The following is a 26,391-nucleotide window of genomic DNA, read 5'->3' on the forward strand; positions in this document are numbered from 1 at the left end:
TCATTTTTGCATAAACTAAGCCCCAGAGTGGCCAAATGTCAGACACAAGGCCACGCAGTTAGAGCATCTGGCTTTTTTGGTTTTGTTTTGTTCTATAACATCAGGCAGTTTCTCTGTTCCTTAACTAAGTCAGTGTCCATGGATAAACCACCCCACAGCCCCGCCTCCACTCCTTTGTTCCACGTGCCTCGTTACTTTTCTTATTTCGTGCTCACTTTAGAGTCAAACCATCAAGGACTGTGATTTCCCCAGGATCTCTGCGTCCAGTGCTCAGAAAGACAGCTCTCCTTGCACTTCAGTAGCCAGTGACAGCCCAGGGCCATGTGGCACAGCTCCACAGAGTGTGGGGTCAGTGCTCTACCCTTCCACAGAGCATCATCCTCCACCTTTCCTGCTGGCTTTAGCATCCTGAGGACCCGGAACTCATCCCATCTAGGGTTCTCATGACAGAGCCGATGAGCTAGCCATCAGGACTGGCCTTTGCCTCCGTGACATTGAGGTGTGGCTGGAAGCAGCTGCCTAGCCAGGGAGGCCATCTCTCACACTCTCGAGGGTGGCCCTTTGCTGGTTACCAGCAGAATACGAGTGCAAATACACTTTGCACCTCTGGGCTGAGGTGGTGAAGAAGCAAGGGTGACTTCTGCAGGCTCTCTTTCCCCATCCGCTGATGCTCTGGACCTAGCTAAAGATGGGGGAGACCTTGGGCCCCCGAGGGAGGCAATGGAAGGCCACTTGCTGAGCAAGAGCCCTGGCAATGGTCTTGACATTAGTGAGAAATAAACAGCTAGTGGTTCCTTCTACTGACACTCTAGTGTTAGCATAACTAACACAGTTAGGGCGGGGATGGTGGAGGGAATCTTAACCTTTTCAAAGGCCATCTTTAAAATCATCTCTTTTGCATTTTCCAGCTATTGAAGACCACTACAACCAGATCCATTTACTTCTCTTTTTTTAAAGATTTATTTATTTATTCATGAGAGACACCAAAAGAGAGGCAGAGACATAGGCAGAGGGAGAAGTAGGCTCCCTCCAGGGAGCCTGATGCAGGACTGGATCCCAGGACCCAGGGATCACAACCGGAGCCAAAGGCAAACGCTCAATCACTGAGCCACCCAGGTGCTCCCAGATCCCCTTACTTGTATAGGAAGGACAACTCCTGGACATTATATGTAGAAATATAAGGAATTGATCTTTTTTTATAAACAAGAAAACACTTTCTAGAGTCATGCACCTTTTTTGGGATTGTTTCTAGGAATCCCCGAGATGGTGGGGAGAGATTGGTCCCTGAAGAGCAAGGAAAGCCCGGAGTTAGTTGCTGAGCTCAGCCTGGCACCCTGGACTTCCTTATTTGCTAGAACACTGAACCATCACCTGTATCTGTGATAGAGTTTTAATCAGCATAAATGCAAATTTCTCTTTTGGAAAGCTCGTCAATAAAGAAAGTGACCTTTATTCATAGTGTTCTTTGACCCATTTAAATAAGACAAGTTTTTCTATAATGGAAACTAAAAAAAAAAAAAAAAAGGCACATAGAATATGACAAGGGAGTACCCTTTATAGGGCTGGTATTAGGAGCAAGAAAATAATACACAGCACTGAGGCTACTGTTTTGTTTTGTTTTTTTGAGATTTTATTATTTGAGAGAAAGAGCAGGTGCAGGGAGAGGGGCAGAGGGAGAAGAGGGCTCCCCACTGAGCAGGGAGCCTGATGTGGGGCCCAATCTCAGGATCCTGAGATCATGACCTGAGCTGAAGGCAGACACTCAACCAACAGAGCCACCCAGGCACCCTTGAGGTGACTGTTTTATGAAGAGTTTTCATCTCACACAGTCACAGCAGAAGCACTAAGAGAATGACTTCTGGCCTTAGAGTGCCTGAGTTCAGATCCTGTCTCTACCACGTACAAACCAAATGACCTGGGCAAGTTCTTTAATTTCTCTTATGCCTCAGTATTTGCAACTGTAAAATGGAGACCAATAGATATTACCTCTTAATGGGTTTTTTTCTTAGATATTTTATTTGATGGGATGAGCACTGGGTGTTATACTACATGTTGGCAAATCGAACTCCAATAAAAAATATACATATAAAAAATAAAATAAATATTTTATTTATTTATTCATGAGAGATACAGAGAGAGAGAGAGAGAGAGAGAGAGAGAGAGGCAGAGACACAGGCAGAGGGAGAAGCAGGCTCCATGCAGGGAGCCCGATGCAGGACTTGATCCCCAGACCCGGGATTATGCCCTCAATCGCTGAGCCACCCAGGCATCCCCCATCTTAGTGTTGTGAGAACAGCATTATCTAACACCAGTGAAACTGTCAGAAGAGTGCCTGTCACCCAGGAAGCCCTCAACAAATGTCAACTATTGTAACTACAATGTCTTAAGGCCCTGATTTGTCCATAGTATATCTGGATTCATGTCATAATATAAAAAGAAAACCAAACAATTGCTTCACTGGGTCTGATCTGGGGGTCCTTTCTGTTTCTCCTAAGAATACCCAGAGGCATCCCGATGGGGCTAGGGACTGGAAACCTGAGGCCTTGTCTTTTGACACTAACCCTGAGTTAAATGAGTACCGTACATGTTTAAGAAATTTACTAACATCCATTGAAAATTTCAAATGCTCGATTTCATAACTCAGTTCTGGGGGATGACTCTAAATATATTCTAATGTGTCTTATTTGTTCTAAATACAGAAAAGGCTATAAGGTTCTAAGGTGTCATTTCCAGGTGACTTACAATAGCTGGAAATTGGGACTGCTCACATTTCTAATAGGATATGGTTTTGTTTTTTTTTTTTTTTTAAAAGGTAAATCCTGTTGATGAAACTGACATGGGAAAATGGTGATCAAGGAAACTGCAATAACATGGAATACACTTATGACAGAATATTAAGATGAAAAAAGTAATATTCCAAATCATATCTTAAACATGACTACAACTATGAAAAATGAACCAAAAGTAAGAAAGAGACTGGAAACAGGACTAGCCTGGGGTTGGGTCTTGGGGCATCGGGGCTAGGGACTAGGGCCTGAAACAAATCAGTATCTCATTTCAAGAGGTGAAGCAAGGCTATGCTGGTGTCCCTGAGAGGGCTGACAGCCAAATTGAGAAAGGCCAAGGAAAGCATCAAGTCCAAAGGCTGTAAGCAGCTCAGCTTCTGGATGTGGAGACTGGTGTTAGAGACCATGCAGGGGGAGTAGGAAGGGTCCTGAGAGATGGCCACTAGCAGTTTTAGGGGGTGTGGGGAGAGTTTGGCTGATTTAAAGGGCCAGCGAGAAGGCAGGGGGGCAGGAAATAACCCTAAATATCAGCAAGGGTTGTATTTGGGCGATGGGGCCTACCTTTGAAGCTCTTTCTCTATTTGCATCTAGTTTTCCTATTTTCTTTGTTAAACGTATGTCAGCTTTATGACGGAAATAAATTTACTTTATAAAAGCCTATGGTACTCCTGTATAGCTAATACCTCTATACATGTACACTGGAATTGAACAATTAAGTAAATGGATGGCAGATGGTGGGAGGCAGGTTTCTCACTGTTAGAGTGGAAATTTACAGATCAGTAAGGGGAGGAGGCTAGAATGATCCATGTGGTAATGGATTAGTTGGAGACATCAATATGAATTTAGTCTTAGCTTAATATAGATAATACAGATGGATATATACAGAAATATTCATAGAGATGTATGAATGTATGGATTAGTATACACACCTATATTTCTTTGCTATGTCAGCTGAGAGGTCCTAAAAGAAACAACACCCCAGTAATAATGAGCAAACCTACTTCCCAGATACTGGTTTCCAATACTACTCTGCAAAAAAGGAATCATGGCTCCTTGGAGAAATGGTTGATTCTATGATTGGAGCAGGAAATACACAAAATGAGCCTGGAGTATCTTGTAGTGCCAGAAAGTAAGGAAATGCTCTCTATCCCTCCTTCTCTCTCTCTCTGTTTCATACACACACACGATAATGGTCACAAGAATCAACCGAAAAAGTTCCCAATCACTAAAGCTGGAACAACTTGAGCTATAAAATATATAAAGTAGTATTAGATTATAACACAAAGAATAAAATGAATATCCCTGAGTCCCTACTGATATAAATAAATGATTGAATATCTTAACAAATGAAGGAGAAGAGACAATCTCCCATGCAGAAGAACCCCAAATAAATTATGTAGATATTCACCCCCCAGGACGTGGAGCGCAACTCCCTACTCATTAGGTGTGGGCTACCCATAATGACTTCCTTCCAGAGAGGGCAGTATGGAAAGGGGGAAAAAGACTAACTTTACAGTGGAAAAATCTGGCAAACTACTCCAGCCAGGTGACCAAGGTCAATATCATCAGTCATGCTGATAGTATGTACCCTCAATATGATGCGATAAAAATGGCACTTTATGCTGCGATCTTCCCCCCCAGAGCCATAACTCGAGCCCAATCATGAGAAAAAGATCAGACAAATCCCAGTATGGGAGCATTCTACAACATACCTAACCAGTACTCCTCAAATCATCGAGTCATCGAAAAGAAGGGACATCTGAGAAACTGTCACAGCCAAAAAGAGCCTAAGGAGATATGACAACTAAATGTCATGTGGTATCTTGATATCTGGAAGAGTGGCATTAAGTAGAAGCTACGGAAATATGAATAAACTATGGACTTTACTTAGTAATAATGTATAGATATTGGTTCACTAATTGTAATGAATGAACCACACTAATGTGACATGTCAATGACGGGGAAAACTGGGATCAGGAGGGGGGTATACAGAAAATCTTTATACTAGCTGTTCAATGTTCTTATAAATCTAAAACTATTCTAAAAAACAAAGTACAGTTGATTCTCGTTATTCATGGTAATTATGTTCTATAAAGTCTCCACAAACACGGAACGGGTGAGTACTGAGCCATTACCCCTAGGTGTGAACCTCTGGTCACAACATTTTTGGATCAATACATAACCTTGTTTCATATGTGTTTCTGTTTAAAGACACCTCATTTAATATATAGTTGACTCATTGACATTGAACTGATGGCGAATGGCACTCTAACTCACGCCCGAAAGAAGCTTATCTAACATACATATTTTTTCCATGAGGCACAGCTCAGCCTTCTTGCACTTCAGCGCTATGCTTGGGGGCCGTTTTATTTTTTAATTTTTTTTATTGGAGTTCAATTTGCCAACATATAGAATAACACCCAGTGCTCATCCCATCAAGTGCCCCCCTCAGTGCCCATCACCCAGTCACCCCCACCCCCCACCCACCTCCCTTTCCACCACCCCTTGTTCGTTTTCCAGAGTTAGGAGTCTCTCATGCTCTGTCTCCCTCTCTGATATTTCCCACTCATTTTCTCTCCTTTTTGGGTCGTTTTGAACAGCGACATCACCCACAAAAGGCACAAAAAATGCAAAAACCATGGCACTAAACAGACCACAGAAAGGACCTTCTGCTAGTATGAGAGCTGATACAAGAAGGCAAAGCACCACCTTATTCCATCCCAGGTGGGAACATGTGCATTGGACAACTCAAATGTCTCACCTGGTGCACATGCTTTGCTCACAAATGACCACAAAAGTGCCACATATATCGATTCTGAGGGTTACAGATAAATTTTAGCAAGTAGGTGAGTTAACAAATATGGAATCCATAAATAAGAAGGATCAACTGTATATTAATTTTAATTTTAATTTTTTGTATATTAATTTTTAAAGTCTTATGAATATGTTCCCCAATAGCCTAAGTTCTCTAAATAACCCACTACAGATTTCTCTTTTGAATTTGTCTAATTCTCTAAAACTTACTTATTTATCTATCTATTTAGTTATTTAGTTAACCAATACCTGTGCTGTAGAATAGCCACATGTGGCTACTGGTACTTTCAATGTGGCTAGTCCAAACTGAGTTGTGCCATAAGGCTCCAAAGCAGATTTTGAAGACTTAGTACACAGAAAGAATGTAATCTCATTAGTGATTTTTATACTGATGACATATCGAAATTGAAATGACAATATGTTAATATAACTGGTTAAATAAAGTGTATTATTAAAATTAATTTCACCTGCTTCTTTTGACTTTTATAATGTGGCTACTTAGAAAATCTAAAACCACACGTGCAGCTTGTGGTTTATTTCTACTGGACAGCACCAACCTACATCATCTCTGGAGAAACTGAAATCTAACATAATATTTGTGGCATGAGGAAGAACACAGGACTATAAAATCGTGTTATCCTTACAGGAACCATTTAATCCCCTCCTTTTAGGACACCAGGGCTGAGACAGGCGAAGTGCCTTGTCCAACTTCACACGGCCAGTTGTTAGTACAGGACTCAGAGCTCGGTCTCCTGCCTTCCAGTCCAGTCTCTTTCCCCTTGATCTCCTCTGCATACCCCCACCCCACCAAAATAGACAACCAAACAGCCTGCATCATCCTCCAAGGGGAAAACAGCATTGGCTATTCGGAATTGAAAGAGACTATTTCATAAAATCTTGTTAGATTTCTACAAGTAGGGCTGTCAGATTTACCAAGTAAAAATACAGGATGCCCTGTTAAAATCTGCACTTCTGAAATGCAAGCGTAACTGGGTGTCCTGTATCTATGAGTAGAAGTATATTCCATTATAGTTAGGACACACTTATCCTAAAAAAAGTATTTGTTGTTTTTCTGAAATGCACGTTTAACTGGTGTCCTGTCTTTAATCTGGCAACCGTACTATAAAGCCTTTGAGGAAAGAACCTTTTGCTGATTTCTGCAGGCATTTAGGCATTTATCTTTCTCTGTTCCTCCAAGGAAGAGCACAGCCCAGCGAGTCGTTCAGCAGCCCCATAATAAACAAGGGAGTCTCTAGACTTGCCTTCCCCTCTGCACGCTGTTTCGGCTGTCAATGCTATCTTTCTAAACAGCCAACTTACCGGGAATCAAGGCGCAGATCTTCACTGTCCCTCCCAACCTTTATAATCAATTTGAGTTGGGCAAGATGCCAGCTTTAAAAAAAAAAAATGCACAGAACCAACTCTTGTAACTATGGAGATAAGAGCGAGGGAAAACCCCAAGGAAACAGGCAAGCTTTCCTTTTCTTTACAGAAGCTCTTATAAACCTAACGGGTGAAAACTGGTACAAACATCCCAGCCATTTCCTGGACATGTATACACATCCAAGAGAGCAAGGCAAGAGGTCGTTGGATTTTACATTTTATGATTTTGCTGTCCTTCGTTACTATCATTTTCTAGCATACCAATGGCAGGGGCGGGGGACAGAAATGGTCCGTCCAAGGCACAGGCAAAAAGAGGGTACAGGTAATGTGGGGTTCAGTGCCTGTAGAGAATTTTAAAACAATAATAAAACTGACTAAAAGTTGTTCTGCTTTTTATTACCCCATGTGCTGGCAATTCTAAACAGTGTCGTTGATAAAATATTCCTCCTTCTGCAACTCCTCCTCCCCACCCACCCTTGAAAGTTCTGATATTAAGCAAGGCCATCGATCATTTTTTTGAAAAAACCCTGCTCTACCGAGCTTTGCGTCTTTGTTGTTTGTGGGGTGAGGGTTCGGAAAGAGGTGGAAAGGAGAGGACACGAGCTAGATGGGGATGCTTAAGCCATCTTCAATGGATGCAGATCTCTCTCTCACGAACATGTAGGGCTATGTCTCAAGGTTTTCAAGGACAAAGAGGCAATATTATGGTAAAAGGAGCACTGGAATCAGAGTCAGAATGCCTGGGTTCAGGATATGGCTCCACGTCCACAAAGGTATGCAACTGAGCAAAAAACATCTGGCTTCTCTGAACTCCAGCTTCCTCCCTATCAAATAGACACTCTAACCACTCCCGCACCTGTCTACTTCACCTGCTTGGCTTGTGCACTTAAAAGATAAACCCCACAAAACCCTATATAGGTGTTATCCTTATCTTTAAGACTGAAACTGCACTATCACCTATCACAACCTCACTTTTACCCACAAGAAGGGGAAAAGAACAAGTGGAGGATGAACCGTTTCCTTTAAAAGCATGACCCAGACATTACACACATCACTTTTGTTTTCTTATTGCTTAAAAATGGAGTCACGTGGTCTCACACTCCTGCCACCGAGGCTGAGAAACATAGTCTCTGGCTGGACAGCCAGGTATCCAGCTACAACCACGTCCTTTTTCTAAAAGTTGATAATGGCTATCGTGTAATAATATGCAATTCAGTTCAATAACAGTTCTTGTCCTTATTCTTCAAGCTAGCGGACAAAAATGTATTTGTTGTTTATTGCTCTGATGAATGACACGAGATGAAAAGCCCCATCTTTCCACTGTGGCTCATGAGTTTTAGGTGCATATCAATGTAAATTATCCTCATTTCAAAGGAGAATGAATTCTTAGAGCGGTGGATTTCCAAGCACTTCCGTCTGGGGCCTGTGACTGTTCTCCCAGGAGACACTGTCAGTGTGGATTCAGACCCATCTTCTGAATATAGTCCTGTGCCTCTCAAGGACTGAGCCCAAATCCCAGGAGGAACATGGAATTTAGACCACCGTGCCGCTGGACTGACCCTATGCAGCGAGCTCATAACTGCAAAAGTGGTACATCATCTGGTTAGTGCCTTATCATCCTCGAGGTCTTGTGTCACTGCCTCCATAATTAAACACAGACCATTAGCTCTAACCCACTGCACCCACATCAATTATGCCAGTTTGGATAACAGCTGCAGAAACCCTCCTTTCCTGTCTCTGCCTCTCTGGAAACAATCCTGCTTGTATCACACAGGTATGGTTGGAACTGCCTTGGTTTTTATAAGATACCAAATTAGCAAGGCCACAGTGCCGCGATGGAACAGAGCTTTGTTCTCCCATATGCTGATTAAAAGGTAATTTAACCTCTTCCAAAGGTGGTCTAGCCAATCCCCAGCAGTATTGACATTGTGTTAATGAGAAATTGCTCTCCAGAGTGATAAATTAGCCCTCTGAGACAAGTGTGCAAACCCATCTTCAGTGAGTGGCCCGGGCTTAAAAAGCAAACTTGGTAGGCCCATCACCCTCTGCCTGCCTCAGTTAAAGCCGCAGGGACTCATGCACCATATCTGAAATCCTGGAGCTGCACAGACTGAAAAGCACACCTGTGGCCTCCTCAGTAATGCAAGCTCTCCCACCCTGCTGGTTTCCTCACATGCGCTGGGCAAAGGTGATGGCAGCTCAGCAGCGAGAGAGCTGCTTAATCCACCTCATCGCTTAGAGATAAGAAACTCAGTTTACCACAAGCCAAAGACTCTCAGAATGTGGGAGGACCCTGAGCATTCACTTAATCTAATACTTTGCTTTTACATATGAGATAACTGAGGCCTGGAGAGATGAAGTACCCTGGCCAAAATCGCAGGAAGCGCAAGCAGCAGAGATGAATGAGAACCCATTTTCTCTGACAATGGGGTCACCGTATTTTACCCCCCTCTAGACACCCCACCACACTAACTACGACTTAGACACCAGCTGTCACATCATCTGGAGACCCTCAGGTGAAGAAAACATTCACCTCTCTTGAGGATACAAGCCTCGCTTCCCCTAGCACAGCAGATATAAATCTCAATCCACATAGTTAGGTGAGCAAGACACACTGCTTTGTTTTCTTTGTTTTCTATAAAGCACAGGGCCCATCCTGCCAAGCCGGAAATTCAGTCCCAGGCATTCCTGGGTCCTCTCCCCGACTCTTCTGAGCACACCTAGGTTCTAGATCTCAGGCAGTACTATGATATCAGGGTGACCCTCTGGGCCTCAGGCAGGGCCAGAGGTATCATTGAGATGGCACAGATCCAGCCCACAGGGTCCCCTCAGCTCCCCCAGGCTACTGGTTTGGAAGCCCTGGCTGGCTGAGAGCCTAGGCCTTGGTCCTCCTTCCCTCAGCTTCATTGTCTAAAACCTGCCTCTTCTGGTCCTGTCAGGATGAAGGATGTAGGGAACTGAGGCCTTCCAGGCTCTCAGACTTATCTCTCTTGTCCTGAGCCAGAGGAATTTCTTCCTAGTCTTAGAGAAATCCTTTTTGTTTTCCTCAAAAGTGTTCTTTCTCTTGTCTCACACTCTAGGACACCATTACAATTCCCTGGAGGGATCGAGGCTTTTGGAAATAAAAGCCAGGAAGGGAACTGTTTTGTAGGTAACTTGTACTCTTTATCCAATCCCAAACCTTCACCATGACAAGAAAACAGAGTAGGGGAAAGAAAGGGAACTGTGGAGGGAGGGGAAGAATGAATTACTTCTCAAAACATTGTACTGCACAGGGTGATTTAAGGTTCCATGAAAGAATGAACAACCCCAATTTCAGTTCATCCTTTCTGGGAGAAGGAATGCTGGGGGAAATTGTCCCAGCTTCATCTTGAAAGCAATATGAAGGCAAGGAGTCATTCATCCACAATGGGAGAGGCCACTAAGTAACCTCAGAATGCAGCAATGACTGCACCAGCTCTTTGGCCTTTCTTGCCACTTGGTTGTTTCTTTTTTCTTTTCTTTTTTTTTTTTTTTTCACTTGATTGTTTCTTAACCCTTGCTGCCTACAGATGTCACCACTCTCCAAAACAACTCTGTGGAAGGTCCCTGCTGACCCATTTGTCCAGTCCAGTGGCTGACGCTTCATCCTCATCCTCCCTGATGTTCTCTTCTTCCCTGAAGCTCTTTCCTCCACGGGACGATTGGTAGCACTGGACCTTATTGGTTCATACTCTAACTTTCTGACCATGCCCTCTTATTCCTTTGCTGGCTTTTCTTCCTTTCCTTTCCACTAATCAATGGCATTCTCTAGGGAGCTAATCTTAGCCACCTTCTCTTCTATCTCGATTCCATCTTCCTCCTCATTTCATCCACTCTTACAACTTCTACTGTCTTTGAATCTACATCTCTACCCCACTCGATTTCTGGAATTCTAGACCTAGAATCCCAATCACCTTTTTTGTTGTTTCCCACTGGATGTGCCACCATAACTCAAACCTGCCATGTTCAAAACCAACTCATCTTTCTTCCCTAAATCAGCTTCTCTCTGTGACTTCCTTGCTCCATAAACGAATCACCATTCTTCCAAACTTTGAATCCACTTCTGACTCCTTCTCTCCATTGTCTTTTTATCCCATATTGTTTGAATCTAAATAGATTTTACCTCCTCAAATGGTATACTCCAGGTATTTTATGACAAGTACTGGATAAAGTGGAACTATGCACATGCACATTTATGTTGCTAATGCCATATAACATTAAATTAACCATGGCTATAATTTTGGCCTTTATCACTCCATAATTTCTTCTATACAGTTATGTATTTTTACATAAAAGGGATCATCTTGTTTGGAACTTGTTTGTCACCATACCATGAACATTTTCCTATGGCATTAAATGTTCTTTTATGAAGTAATTCTCAAATTTTAAGAGTATATCAGAATAATCTGCAGATGCTTGTTAAAAACAGTATTCCCCTGGACCCTCCCCTAGAAATACTCATTCCATCTTCTGGGGAGGGTCTATGAACCTACATGTTAACTAGAACCCCAGAAAATTCTAATGCATAAGGTTTTCAGATTCCCAGTTTAAGAAACACTGTTGGTTAGCACAATTTTAAGGTTTTCTTTTATTTACATTTATCATGATTTATTACCAATCCCCACTGACATATATTTAGGCTGTTCTCTACTTTTTTTTTTTAACATTTTATTTATTTATTCATGAAAGACACAGAGAGAGGCAGAGACATAGGCAGAGGGAGAAACAGGCTCCATGCCTGATGTGGGACTTGATACCTGAATTTGGATCACGCCCTGAGCCAAAGGCAGATGCTCAACTGCTGAGCCACCCAGGGGTCCCTGTTCTCTACTTTTTAAATATCATTTTAGTTCTGCACTGACTTTAATTTCTAGGCTCTCCCTGTATCATTCCCTCCACCCACCCAAACATACAATTTTTCTTTAGGATAGAAAATTCCTAGAAGTAGAATTTCTGGGTCCAAAAGATATATAAAATTATAAGCTATATATATATAGTGATATTGCTATTATAGTATTCATTATATAATTATATGTATTCATAGTATAATTTTTTTTTTATTTTAGAGGGAGAGAGAGAGATGGGAGGGCAGGGCAGAGGGAGAGGGAAAGAGAGAGAATCTTAAGCAGACTCCATGCTGGGCCTGGAGCCTGAATCTCACAACCCTAAGATCATGGCCTGGGCTGAAATCAAGAGTCAGATGCTTAAATGACTAGGCCACTCAGGCACCCCTATTAATATAATATTAATATATTATACACCCATATTAGTATAATATAATAAATAACAAAAATTAATGTATTAATATGACATAATAATATTTATTCATTTATATATGTTCAGGTGGGGTTTTATTTGGACTCTTGCACAAGATTTACATTTATCCATGTTAATTTCATCAGGTGATATTTCACCCATTGCTTCAAGAGTCATGTTATTTTATATCTCTACTCTCCATTGAAATTATTTTGTTATTTTTCTAATCTCCTGCATATCTGATATGTGGCTTCTATACTTTCTTCCAAATTATGGATGAGAAATAGTGAATGGGATAAGGTTGAGAAATGCCTTCCTGCTCCACCAGAAAGCTATATTACTCAGCACATCTGTTTATTTTTTTAAACAGCAACAACTTAATTTTAATAGTGATTGGAATATCATTCCCAATATCATCTTTAAGGTTCTAAGAACAGAACTTACCATACGTTTGCTGAAGCTCACATCCACTGCCATCTATCTCTTGGCTCTGATCTACCAATCAAAGGAGAAAAATAAGTGTATTGGTTTCCTATATCCACATTAATGCTATTTAACACATAGCATTATGATTCATAATGCTGTCACAGCATACAATATAAGGCATATATATTCAGTTCGTGTGTCTGAGGGTGGACCGGGGGCTCTGTCTGTCTAAGCCGGGTAAAATTGTTGATGGCCCCTCTGGTGGGGGAGGGAGAGAGCAGGGAAAGGAAACAGAAAGTCGATGCAGAGGGCTCACAGCAAAGGGAAGAGGCTGGGAGGTGAAAAAGAAAGAGAAGCAGAAGAGGGATGTCGGTAGTCTCAATAATGATAGCAATAATAATAACCGCTAATATCAATCAAATTTCTTATGTGTCTAGCACTCTGCTAAATGTTTCACATGTATAAACTCATCTATTCTCCTGACAACTTTGAAAGGTGAGTGCTATTATCATCTCCACTCTGCAGATGGAGAAACTGAGGCACAGAGAGACTAAAAAACATGTCCAACATCATAAAACTATTAAGTGAGATAACCAGGATTTGAACCAGGCCATCCGATGCTCCCCCTTAAGCATGCAAACTGTTCACCATAGTGTATATCATGTGCCACTGTTACTACATTCTACCTACCGTTATTACTGATGCATACGTGCACATATGTGTGGACATACACACACACGCACCACGGCCAGGAAGTGAAGGGCCATTGCCTTTGTTAGGTGCACAGAAAGGGGTTAACCGTGGGAGTCTTTCTTTGTGCTTACTTGGAAACAGTACCTTGAGGAAATGGACATTTGGGTGGTGCCCATACTTGGGGTTACCAACTTGTCCCAGTTTTCTTGGGACTTCCCTGGTTTGGGCACTGAAAGTCCCACGTCCTGACCGCATGTTTTGTTATTTCTTCCCACTGAATACACAAGGGGGCATTGTAACCATTCAGTCGTGCATTCTTCAAACATTTATTGAGCGCCTAATCAGAGGTGTGATTGCTGCCCAAGAACCTAGCACTGAAAATGGGGTGGAGTGACAGAAAAGCGAAGAACTTTCCATCATACCCCCATCAGAAGGAGTAAAATATATATTTCAATGTATAAACACTTACATGGCACTGACTATGTGCCAAGCACTATAATGAGAACCATCCATTTTAGCTCATTTAACCCTCATAAACACCCTGTACCATAGTTACTATCATTATTGTCCCCACTGTAAAGAAGTGGAGGCAAAGAGAGGCTAAGTACCCTGCATATGGCACAGCTGGCAAATGGCACAAAGAGACTTGAAGCCAGGCAAGGCCCCCATTGCTCCAGAGTTCATGCCTTGAACTGCTGTGGTAGGCTATGAGAAAAGGACCTGAACCCCCTCTAGAACTCTGTGAGCCTTCAGCCTCTTTCCAGCCCTGCTTAGAGGCTTGTCCCTAACTCAGCAGTTCTCAACCCTGAGAGCACATTACAATCACCCAGGGAGTTGAAAACGTAATACTGATTTCCTAGGACCCCGCTTGCATAGATTTTGATGCAACTGAGCCACTTTGACCTGGACATCAGGATTTCTTTTTAGATTCTTTCTTTCTTTCTTTCTTTCTTTCTTTCTTTCTTTCTTTCTTTCTTTCTTTCTTTCTCTCTTTCAGGGAGGGAAGGAGGGAGCGGGAGGGAGGGAGGGAGGAAGAGAGAGAGGAGAGAGACAGGAAAGTGCAAGAGTGAGCAGAGGGAGGAGTAGAGGGAGACAGAGAATCCCAAACAGACTCCACGTTAAGTGCAGAACCCAATGAGGGGCTCGGTCTCACCACCCCAAGATCACAACCCCAGCCGAAATCAAGAGCTGGAATCTTAACCAACTGAGCCACCCAGGCACTCCATGGACATCAGGGTTTTTTAAAGCTACCCTCAAGGATCTAATGTACAGTTGGGTCTGAGAACAAAGTGCCCCCCCTCAACAACAAGCTGGGCTGAGTCTTCTAATCTAGAGCTTCTTAGTGCCAAAGTGCATCTTGGTCAGCTAAGAACTTGATTAAAATGCAGATTCTGATTCAGTAGGCTTAGGGTGGGAGGACCAGAGATTCAGCATTTCTAGCCAGCTGTTTGGGTGCTGATGTTGGTTTTTAAAATCACACTTGGGGTAGAAAGAATTTTGAGGTAAAGTGTAGTCTATAGACCTATTCAGTTAGAATCTGCATTTTGATGCCCATTTGAGTTTGAGAAGTCCTACTCAAACCCTGAGCTCCCCACAGGTTCTGGGAATGGGTTTCAGATGTGCCAAGGTATTGCCTTCCCTCAGCTCTTTGAAGCTGGGTTGGTGACCCCCAGGGTGCAACTGCAAACAGCCTCACTGACCCCACGTGTATGCAAATATTACATTTCCCAGATGACCATTGTGGAGATGAGTGGGGAGTCCTACTCTAAAAGACTCTTGCTACCCCCCTCTTCCCTCACACCTCCAGCAAGCCTTTGCTCACACTGTTTCTCCCACCCCGGTAGCCTTTGACCAGGCTTACCCAATTTCTGAAGGTCAAGCTCCTGTCTTAATTCCTCCTCTATGGAATCTATTCCCATTTCCACATGGCCATTTCAAACCAACAGACTTTTTTTCATATAACAAACACCGAATAATATTACCTATGTGCCAGGCACTGTTCTAAGCCCTTTACATTATTCATTCATTTGTTCATTCATTTAATCCCCATTTTACAGGAAGGGAAACTGAGGCACAGAGCAGTGGAATAAGTTGCTCAGTCACACAGCTAATAAGCAGCAGGGTCAAGATTCCAACCCAAGTAGTCTGGCTTCAGAATCACTACAACAAACCACAACGCTGAGATTCTTCTCATTGGTGCGGGACTTACAGAAGAATTTGTAAATGATGGAGTGTGGACAGAGAAAGAAGATGTATGAATTTCCTGTGGCTGCTGTGACAGACTACTACACACTGGGTGGCTTAAAACAACAGAAATGTATTTTTTCACAGATCTGGAGGCGAGAAGTCCAAGCTCACATTGTTGGCAGAGTCGTGCTCCTTCTGAAGGCTCTAGGGAAAGATCCTTCTTTGCCTCTTCCTGGCTTCTGGTGGTGGCCAGCAATCCTTGGTATCCCCTGGCTCGTAGACACATCACCCTAATCTCTGCCTCCATCATCACATGGACTTCTCTGTGTGTCTCTCTGTGTCCTCTCTTCTGCTTGTAACGACACCAGACATTCCATTAGGGCCCATCCTAATTCAGTATGGCCCCATCTTAACTAATTATATCTGCAAAGACCCTATTTCCAAATAAGGGCACATTCCGAGATCCCAGGTGGACATGAATTTGGAGGGGCGGAGCAGACACTATTCCACAGAGTATGGAAGAGCACAAAGATGGTTTCAGGACAGGAAGTGTCTCTTAACAATCCTCAGCTACTATTTGTTCCAAAATGCTGCTGAAGCTTTAGGACCTGTGCCCAACACTTTGCAAATTCATCTACGATGTAGCAAGCCATGGAACTGCTGTAAGTTTTGGTCAACAGATGGCAATTTCTTCAGTGTCAAAAGGACATCATTTAAAAACTTCTGCCCACTGTTCAATATCTGATTGTGCCTGTGGGTTCTCCCCAGACCAAATCAATCTAGATTGATTTTATGTACACAACAGGTACTGTCGTACGCAAAATTGAAGATTTTGCAAGTGGCAGGTGCAAAGGTGAAATGTGCACTGTTGGAGTGGCCATGCATTATCTAGGCTAGCATATAATGGTGAAGCAGCCTTTGCTAGCCTGTGGTGATCTTTCGGGTGAGCTACTTGGACATTGGAGCTTCCCTATGGACTATCCAAGCCTTCTCTATGATAAGCTAAGAAGGAATCTAGTCATCAGCACTCCAGGGCCACAGCATAGACGTTCCAAGCCAAGACCAACTGAAGCAACACTCAGAGGAAAGTTCCAGCTCTAGGGAAAGAGCCAAAGAAGATGTTATCCATACTGTCTACATCATCACATCAGTGCCAAACTCCTAGAGAAAGAGCTAAGTCCTGCCATTGTTTCAGGCACCCGGCAGGACATGTGGGGTTTAAATGAGGAAGTATTAGAGCAGGTAGGTGCTGGGGTAAAAGTAAAACAAGTGAAAAAAATCGGGAACCAAGTGACAGAAAGGTGATCGAAGTGGGAAAAAATGACCCTGAGGACTCTTATTTCCTGAAGTAATGACAGTGGTGGTGAAGCTGCTTCTGAGGATGAATGGTGGTATCACTGAGTACACGAAAATGAACCCTCCAAGCCACAGGTGCTGCTGTTGCTGGGCCCTGGACAATAGTATTCAGACTGTTCTAAGTGAGCCCATCCTTCCTTCATTTCTGTTATCACTGCCACGCCTGCAAAGAAGGAAAACGAAGGAACTAACGTCCCTTACTGCCATGGCGCCATTTTGGCTACCGTCATTAGAGTGGAAAATCTGTAAGAAAAGGAAGAAAAATCCAAATTTCCCAATGCCTGCAGCTCAGTGGAATCCTCATATTTGGCTGCCAGTTCTGAAAGCCCAGAGACCATCTCAAGCACAAGAGAACAATCAGATGGCCTTACAGAGCAGAGACCAGATACACAAAATGGGAAGAACTGACAAAATGTCTTGATGCCCTGTAGCATGTGCGAGAAGTGGCTTCAAGAAAGAAATATTCCTGGAAGAACAGGCCACCTTGTCACTTGTTTCCACTGCACCAGAAGATTAAAGAAGCCTGGGGCTTCATGCCCTCTTTGCAAGAACATTCAGCTGTTATTAAGGTTTTTATGGCCTAGCTGGATGGGCGAGTTGCAGAGAAATGATAACCAGAGCCAGGTCAGGGATAAAATTGCCAGTACAGAGCATCTCCACTCAGTGAGACCCACTGCATCCGTTCATTGATTCATGCAAACGTCTATGTGCCAGGGCATTTTCCCTTCTAAGTTCATACGAGATTTGAGAGCAATGCCTTAAAACCAGGTCATCAATCTGGGGGCTCCATTTACACGGAAAGTTACTTTAGTTACTACATTCATTCTTCCTCTAAAAAAGAGGTTCTGAGAGGGAGCAGTTACGGAGACAAACCGGAAAATACATCCATTCACCACATTTTCTGAAGATTAACTTTCTCCCTAGTTAATTTGCTTCCCCACTTTTCACTTTTATTCTGTTGGAGGATGCTCTTTGGCATAAAAATCCAGGGTGGCTGTGAGAAAAACACTAAAACTAACGAGAAAAAACACAAATAATATGACATGTTATTGATCATTTACCTTACAGTCAAGTTACATGGATCTGAGAAGTCAAAAGAAAAGATAAGAAGCTTGAAAAACAAGAGATTTGTTCCATGTATATCCCAGAACAATGGCTATCAAGTTTTTTGCTAACATACCCCTCAAAGAACTTTGAAAAACTGTATACTCTTTTCCACATTAAAACAAAAACCTAAAAAAAAAAAAATAATAAAAAAAAATAAAACAAAAACCTGAGCTATAATAATTATACAATAAAACCCACAGATCTTAAAGGCTCCTTTCCAAGTTCTAGGCATTTGAGTACCCACTAACCCAAAACAAGCTATAGAACATTTCCATCACCTGACAATTGTCCCTCTGGTCCCTTTGCAGGTAACCTCCCATTTCTTGACTCTCACTCAGGATTAGTCTCCCTTCAGCACATCTTTATGTTGATATCTAAATTCTCAAAATATACTTTCTTGCTTACAAAGGAAAAACTAATCAGCCAAAGTTTTCCACAGTTCTTTCGTGAGGAATGATTGACAGGGCATACAAAATCACTGTGTATATTATTCGTAGTCTGCAATATGCAGAATTTTACCTAAAGATGGCTACTTCTCACACTTTGGGCCCAAGTATTCTCTCAGACTTTTCCATGTTCTTTATTATGTCCTGAATGACATAACCTCGTCAGTATCAGAACACGCGCAACTATGAGTTTAGTGCTCTGAGTGAGCCAGTCAGGCCAGCAGTGCCCTTTCGAGAATGCCATCTTTCTAGAATGCTGTTTCTCCTGACAACAGTTAGTAAGGGGAGGTAGAAAAGTTTGTTCCCTGACGCGTTTGATCATTCAGTTGGCATCTGTCAACACCTGCCCTGAACCATTGGATAACTGTGGGTGAGATGTTTTATGGCCCAGCTAGACTGAGGTATAATGACAAAGGAACACAACTTGGAAGACCTGGATAAAAGACTCAATTCTGCCATTATTATGTGGTCAGGGACAGATTCTTCCAACTTTCTTTTTTTTAATTTTTTTATTTATTCATGAGAGACAGAGAGAGAGAGACAGACAGAGAGACAAACAGACAGACACAAGCAGGCTCCATGCAGGGAGCCTGACGTGGGATTCGATCCTGGGTCCCCAGGATCACGCCCTGGGCTGAAGGTGGCACTAAACCGCTGAACCACCCAGGCTGCCCCCTCCTTCAAACGTTCTGAGCCTCTGTAGACTGTCAAACAGGACTAAAACCCACCTCACTGGGACACTGTGAGAATTTAGGTGAGAAGAGTAAAAGTGCTTTGTAAAATGTCAAGTCCTCATCAGTGAACTCTATCACTATTCTTTTAAACAGGAGCTAATTCTTGTACCTCTTAGCATCCTTGTTGAACACTGCATGCAGGAGGTCTTAACAAGTATGTGTTAACTGAGTGATATATTTGTTTATAGTCAATAAGAATAAAGGGTTGTAAACGTTATTGCTTAGGGAATCAAAATTTTACAAATTAAATTCTCAATGCACACATATAAATATAGATTTTTTACCTCAGCTTAATATGCATACATAAGATATAAGAAATAAGCCAAGTTCAGTTTTTAAAAAAGCAATCTGCAAAATTGCATCCCTTAGTAATCTGTACATTTGTATGCAAAATTATCACTACTCATTCTTTTCCCACCAGGAAAGTTAAGCAATAGCACATGGTGTAACCTCTCTTTGGAGCATCCATTTGCTATCCTTAATCACGTTTGCAGTTCTCCCAAGAACCGTTTCAAACATTTTCACACTTACATAAATTGTAAAGCTGAGAACAAGAAATACTATTCTGGTAAAGAAGAGGCCATAGTTGATTTTATGAATCTAGATAATTAATTAGTCCACTTAGCAAACCAGTGTAAAGTCCCACTATGAGCCAGGTATTCGGGAACAGGATATAAAAACAAGGTGATGGTGGGGGTTGCTAGCCAAGATGGATCAGCCCCCACTGATTACATCTAAGAACTCCAGACAAGATATAAAAACAACAACAGCAACAACTGACAGAAGACTAATGGGAAGCAAATAATAGCAGGCAAATGGGGGAGGCAAGTCAAAGAAGTCATTATGGTGGTGAATTTCCTGGGATTTTACCCCCTCTTTTATTTCCCAGTTTTGACCCCTTGATGGTCCAAGTTGCAGAGCTGTTCAGCGGCTCTACAGATCATGGCCCCTGCCTCCCGTATACCCTAAGTCCTCTCTACTCAACTGAGGGGAAAAAGAGGGAGAACCATATGTGAGAGGTTTTAATGGGCCAGGCCTGGAAGTGAGGCAAATCACTTCGGCCCACATTCCACTGGTCAAGACTCAGTCACATGGTCATTCCTAACTGCAAAGGAGGCTGGGAAATGTAGTCTAGCCATCTGCCAGAGGAAAGTAAAATATAGATACTAATCAGCACTAAAATAGCACTGAGGGGGGCACTTGACGGGATGAGCACTGGGTGTTATACTATATGTTGGCAAATCGAACTCCAATAAAAATTTTTTTAATTTAAAAAAAAAACAAAGGGCAGCCCGGGTGGCTTAGTGGTTTAGCGCCGCCTTCAGCCCAGGGCATGATTCTGGAGACCCGGGATGGAGTCCCACGTCGGGCTCCCTGCATGGAGCCTGCTTCTCCCTCTGTCTGTGTCTCTGCCTCTCTCTCTGTGTGTCTCTCATGAATGAATAAATAAAATCTTAAAAATAAATAAATAAAATAAAATAGCCTGTCATAACTGCCCCAGTACACAAAGGGGTGTGCAGGGATCTTTGTGGACACAGCAGGGACTTCCAAACAGAATGGGGAGACAGAGACCAGAAAAGGCTTTCTGAAGGATGGGACCTGAGTTTTGCAAGGTAATCAGGAAGGTGAAAGGAGGGGCATGGGAGGAGACCACAGCATGTGCAGAGATGCAGAGGCAAGAAACATACTGATGAATTTGAGAGACCTCAAGTGATTCCCTCTTCCTTGGGCAAGAGCTGAATGGAAAGAGAGCCAGGAGATGAGCCTCAAGAGGGAGGGGGGAGCCAGGATTTGAGCCAGAAAACTCTGTAACATCATTGATATATTTTAAGCAAAGGTGTAATAGAAACTGGTTCCCAATTTAGAAAGAGCCTGGTAATTGTGTAGAGGGTAGCTGGAAGCAGTATAGGAGTTAGGAGACTTTTGTCATGGTCCAGGCACAAAGCAATTTGGGCTTGAAGTTAGCAGTGGGATACTGTGACGGGATCACATATAAGATCTGAGACATCCATGAGTCAAAACTCTTAAGACTTAGTAACTGATTGAATATGATGATGGTATTTGATATTACAAAAAGAGTCGAGGAAATTCATTTGTTTCATTCATTTAACATATTTACTGGACATCTACTGTCTGTGTTCCTCTAGGTGCTGGAGATACAAGAATGAATAAACAAGCAAAGTTCCTGTCCTCACAGAGTTTACATTCTGGTGGAAACTTTTAAAACATCAACAAGTAAATATAAATTTATACCATGATTATGTTTAGCAAATAACCTGTTGTGTTTGAGATGTCCTTGTGGAACATTTGTGTGAGGGTTGTTTAACTGCAGGTTATTTCTATGAGTCTGTTGCTCAGGAGGGAAGCCTTGGCCATGGATGAGGATTTGGGAGTCACCAGCACACGACAAGAAAACCAATACAAACTAGTACAGGGAATTCATGGCTCAAGACAGCAAAAAGCCCCGGGTTGTTTCTTCAGCTTCAGGCATAGCTGGGTACAGGCTTTTAAATGACAGTATTGGACTTCTTTTAATTAATTTCTTGGAGTCTCTGGGGCATGATGGCCTCTGGCAACCCTAAAGTCCCCAGCTCACATCTATTCATTCAACGACTCATCCGAGATTTGTTTTGGTTTTTGTTTTCTGATAGCTTAAGCAGAAAAATCTCCGTAAAGTCTATGATTGATGCATTGGGGATTACATGTCCATTCTGGAACCAAGCCCCGTAACCTGGAGTTGGAAGATTCTGCTTGAACATGCCTGAGTCATGAACCCAAACCTGTGGCAATGGATGGGACAGGGTCAGCTCCATAAAACCCACAAGTGTATTCCTCCAGGAAAGACAAATTCTGGTACTAGCTGGTAGGGAAATAGCTGCTGAGCAGGCAAAGACCAGAATGTTCTCTATAGGTGGAAACTGAGGGTTGGGTATTAGTGAGGTCACCCTGGGAGAACATACAGAATGAGAAGCCAGAACTGATGTCAAAATCCTGGGAAGTATGACACTTATTAGCTAAATAGGAAAAAAAAAAAAAGATGATCCTGCAAAAGAGATGCAGAAGAAGAAGCCAGAGCTGTAGGAGGAGATCCCGAAGTCAGGTGATGTCCCAGACACCAACGGAGTGAGTCTCAAAAAGAACGGAGTCAACAGTCACAGAGGAGCCAATGAAAATGAGGACAGGAGGAGATATGACCTGATACCTTGACCATAAAAGCCCATGAGTTAAAGCTAGGCAGTGCTCCTTGGAGAACAGAAGGTGCTATTAAGGAGAAATACAGTAGACTGTCTGGGAGGAAGATCTGGGAAGTTCACGAAATCAAATGGCTCTAACTGTCTCAGCCTCTTGAACTGAGAGGCATATCCAGAGGATCAGGAAAGCTGTGGGATGAACATGAAACCCCTGTCTTGACCCTCAATTCTACGCAAAAAAATTATGAGGTGGATCACATTATTTCCATGATAGAACAAACATATCTATATTATGGGGCAGGATGCAAAATCTGTGGGATTTTTTTAAAGATTTATTTATTTATTTATTCATGATAAAAAGAGAGAGGCAGAGACACAGGCAGAGGGAGAAGCAGGCTCCATGCCGGGAGCCCAATGCGGGACTCAATCCCGGGACTCCAGGATCGCGCCCTGGGCCAAAGGCAGGCGCCAAACCGCTGAGCCACCCAGGGATCCCATCTGTGGGATTTTTAAGTTAAAATATTAAGCTTTAAAGAGATTTGTACTTGCAAAGGATCCCTTCAGACTATACTCCCAGAGTTGTTCCTTGCAGGGAACATCCCTTCCCCTCTGGTTAAAGGGGGGGGAGTAGGTCTTCAAGTAGAAAAGAATGGGAATCATGACTATTTGTCATCTGTACATTTGCCTGCTGCCCCATTGGTAAGTAGGATGTTTTAGGACAGATCTGCTCACAAATAATGATAATAATGACTATAACAGGCACTATTCTAAGGACTTGACCTCGGTTATGCCTCACAACAACCCCTTGAGATGCAGTATTATTATAATTGCTCCTGTTTTAAAGATGAGGAAGCTGACACACACAGAGGTTAAATAACTTACCAAAGGTCACACAGCTCCAGATTTAGACCCAGAGGTTCTGGCTACTACTACTACGCATACTGCAGTGTTCAAACCCATGGTTTCCACGTGGTACGCTTGTCACACCATACATTCTTTTTTTTTTTTAAGATTTTATTTATTTCCTCCTGAGAGATGCACAGAGAGAGAGGCAGAGACACAGACAGAGGGAGAAGCAGACTCCCTGCAGGGAGCCTGGTGCAGGACTCGATCCCAGGACCCTGGGATCACTCTCTGAGCCAAAGGCAGATGCTCAACTACTGAGCCTCCCAGGCACCCCCGCACCATACATTCTAACCCTTGTATGATGGTCTGTAAGTGTTTAGAAGAGGCAGGGCTGGGGAAGCTGTGTCCCACCCCTGCCCTAGCCAGCTCACCGACTGGTGATACGATGGACATGCCACAGAGGCACAGAAGCCCTACTCCCCACACACCTTTGTACTGGTAACCTTGGAACCATAGGAATTTGTTAGTCCACTGAGTGACGTTTATCTGAACCCCACGATTACCTTTCTGTTTGGACTTGCACTTTTAATCTTTATTGGTGTCAATGCATTCCCCACATGAAAGAATAATTTCAAAGGTGCTTTATACGATAGCTGGGTTCATAAACATATTGTAATTTAAGCTTTTCATACCCTGAGTATGAAGAGAAAAATCTGCAATCACCTGGTACTAATCTGTTTTCCTTGAACGTATATGCATAAATTACTTTTTTGCATTATTTCTGAATAATAAAAAGGTAGCTCGAGCAGTATATGAACCCCCCATAGCTCCGTCATCCAGCAACAACCATTTACCCATGACCAATCTCACTCATTTCCTAAGTAAAAGCCAACTATCGTATCATTTCATCTATAAATACTTCTGGGCATATCTCTAAAAGATAAGATGGATTATTTTTTAAACATAACAATATCAGTCCACATTCATATTTCCATAAATTATTTTGAAAATTTTGCTCGTTCTATAGCTCCATACCCCTTAATTATTAATTTGGTTGCTTTTGTTATTGTTGATATGATTTTGAAATTTTTTTTTATTATGAAAAAACAAACTCCAAAATGTAGAGAAAAGAGAACCCCTGCATCTATCACTCAGCTTCAACAATTATCTATATTTGGTCAATCTTGCTTCATTTACTTTCCCCTTTTTATATCCTCCTTTCACTGGCTGTTCATAAAGCAATCCCCCGATGACATTTCCTGTCATTGGGCATGCATTCTTAGCTTGGTTGGTGGCAAGAAAATGTCGAGGTGTTCTCTGGTAGGCATTTATATATTTATTTAATTTCTAAATCCCTGAAAAGGGATTAGATTAAATGCAATGTTTTCAGTGGATCAGATAAACTGCCACTTGGCGTTTAGCTGTTTCCTTTTTTTTTTTTGAGTAATGTTTAAAATAAAACCAAATTATAAACAAATGGCACTAATAGTCTATGACATGAATACCAAACAAAATATTTGTGTCATACACCCTCTGTCAGCTGTGCCCAGATCTTTAAAGGTACACATTTTTCCAAGACTAATTGAATAAAAACTGAAACGAGAAATTTTAAGCCTGATTATAATTTTGAAAAAGAAAGAAAAAATATAAAGAGACACCATCAGCTGGTTTAGATTGGAAATGGGGCCTGAATGATGACACTCCTATTGGCAAACCCCTGGCTTCCTCTCACACTCCTAGGTTTTAAAATCCACTCGTTTCCAAACAGCTCTTGGAAGCCCTTTGAGAATGGTGCGTTTCCTTGCCTAGGAGGCAGAAAAAGTAGTTCAGGCTTTGAGGTCTCAGAAGGTAATCACACAGGTCATGATTTGTTGAGATTTACCAAGATGACCTTGTTTTATCTTGTGGAGACTTACCATGAAATCCATGGCAACACCCACGATAACTGTGAAATCATAGTGTGTTACCATATTGCTCCTTCTGTGGTTGCCACCACAAGCAAATGACAAATGACAGCCATACTGGCTTATACACCACTAAAACCCCAGGGGGGTAATGAAAGCTTGTCATGGGTTAGGTCAAGCACCAGCAAGAGAAGAGCTGTCGAGCATTTTTAGCGCCAACAACAGAAAATCTGGGCAAACAAAAAGTAATTGGCTAAGATTATAAATGAGTTCAACTCTTTTGCAGAAGGTTTGGCAGTACCTATTAAAATTAAACATGCACATACCCTATAACCCAGCAATTCCACTTCATGGCGCTAGAGGTCAGGACAGTGCTTACCCTGGGGCAGTGGCTAAGGGGGGCAGGAGTGAGCCTTCTGGGGCTCTGGAAATATTCTGTCTTGATCTGATGGGAGTCACATGGGTGGAGACAGAGGTAAACATTCATCCTTAAACTGTACACTCCGTATTTGTGCACTGTCCTGTGAGCTATACCTCCCCCCCCCCCAAAAAAAAAGTAATTCATAAAAATTCCAAATAAAGAGGCTTTTGCAAAGTGCTGGCAATTTAAGAGGACCTCTGTCTCTGAATCATGACAAAAGCCTGTGTTCGCCAGGAACTCATTAGAGCTCTCCAGGTAGAGAACCTCCAATCAAATAGTGGAGGTCGAGGTGTCATCTCTACTTTCCCCTAAGACAGTAGGTCTCATCCCTTTCTCCACGAACCAGGGTCCCAATGAGACAAAGACCCACCGTTCCTAGAAGGGCATTGCTGTATTTATGGGCACTGATGTACGCTGTACCTCTGGCACTTGTGGACAATTCAAATGGCCTTTCTTTGACGAAATGATTCCAATGGTTGATGATTGGGTTGCTTCTGAATCACCCTTCTCAGCAAAGCCAAAACTGTCATATCATATGCCAAGTTACTTTCTAAAATTAAATTAAATGGCAGGCTCTGCTGGTGTTGCTTAATATTTGCTCTTAATTATATTGTAGCCTCTGCCATTTCACAAGGCGTTTGAACACCCTTTGATTATTCATTGTTCAGTTCCTCAGGTGCACCCATTCAGCAGTAAATCACTGAGAAACCACCAGAAATTTCTATGCTGATATGTTAGTAGCCAAGCAGGGTAATTCTCCCGGGTGCTTATGCCTGGTAAGCACTGCTTGCACCAAGGTCCTCTCTGTTCAGGGATTTGA

The 26,391-nt window shown here is 42.4% G+C and overlaps 1 protein-coding gene across 10 annotated transcripts in view; it reads right to left on the reverse strand.

The window, feature by feature from the left end:
- Nucleotides 1-26,391, reverse strand: part of RAI2 (retinoic acid induced 2) — a 388,924-nt gene that overhangs the window by 118,853 nt on the left and 243,680 nt on the right. For 8 of the 10 annotated variants that reach the window (XM_038586945.1, XM_038586944.1, XM_038586942.1 and 5 more), the window contains one exon: nucleotides 12,705-12,755. The exons of 1 other annotated variant lie outside the window; for it this stretch is intronic. The gene's annotated coding sequence lies outside the window, so the exon portion shown is untranslated. Of the gene's footprint in view, nucleotides 1-12,704; nucleotides 12,756-15,737; nucleotides 15,755-26,391 lie in introns of those variants that run through there. One more of the 10 variants, XM_038586948.1, reaches the window with a different exon arrangement.

The sequence above is a fragment of the Canis lupus genome, chromosome X (genome assembly GCF_011100685.1).
Source record: "Canis lupus familiaris isolate Mischka breed German Shepherd chromosome X, alternate assembly UU_Cfam_GSD_1.0, whole genome shotgun sequence".
Taxonomy (NCBI): domain Eukaryota; kingdom Metazoa; phylum Chordata; class Mammalia; order Carnivora; family Canidae; genus Canis; species Canis lupus.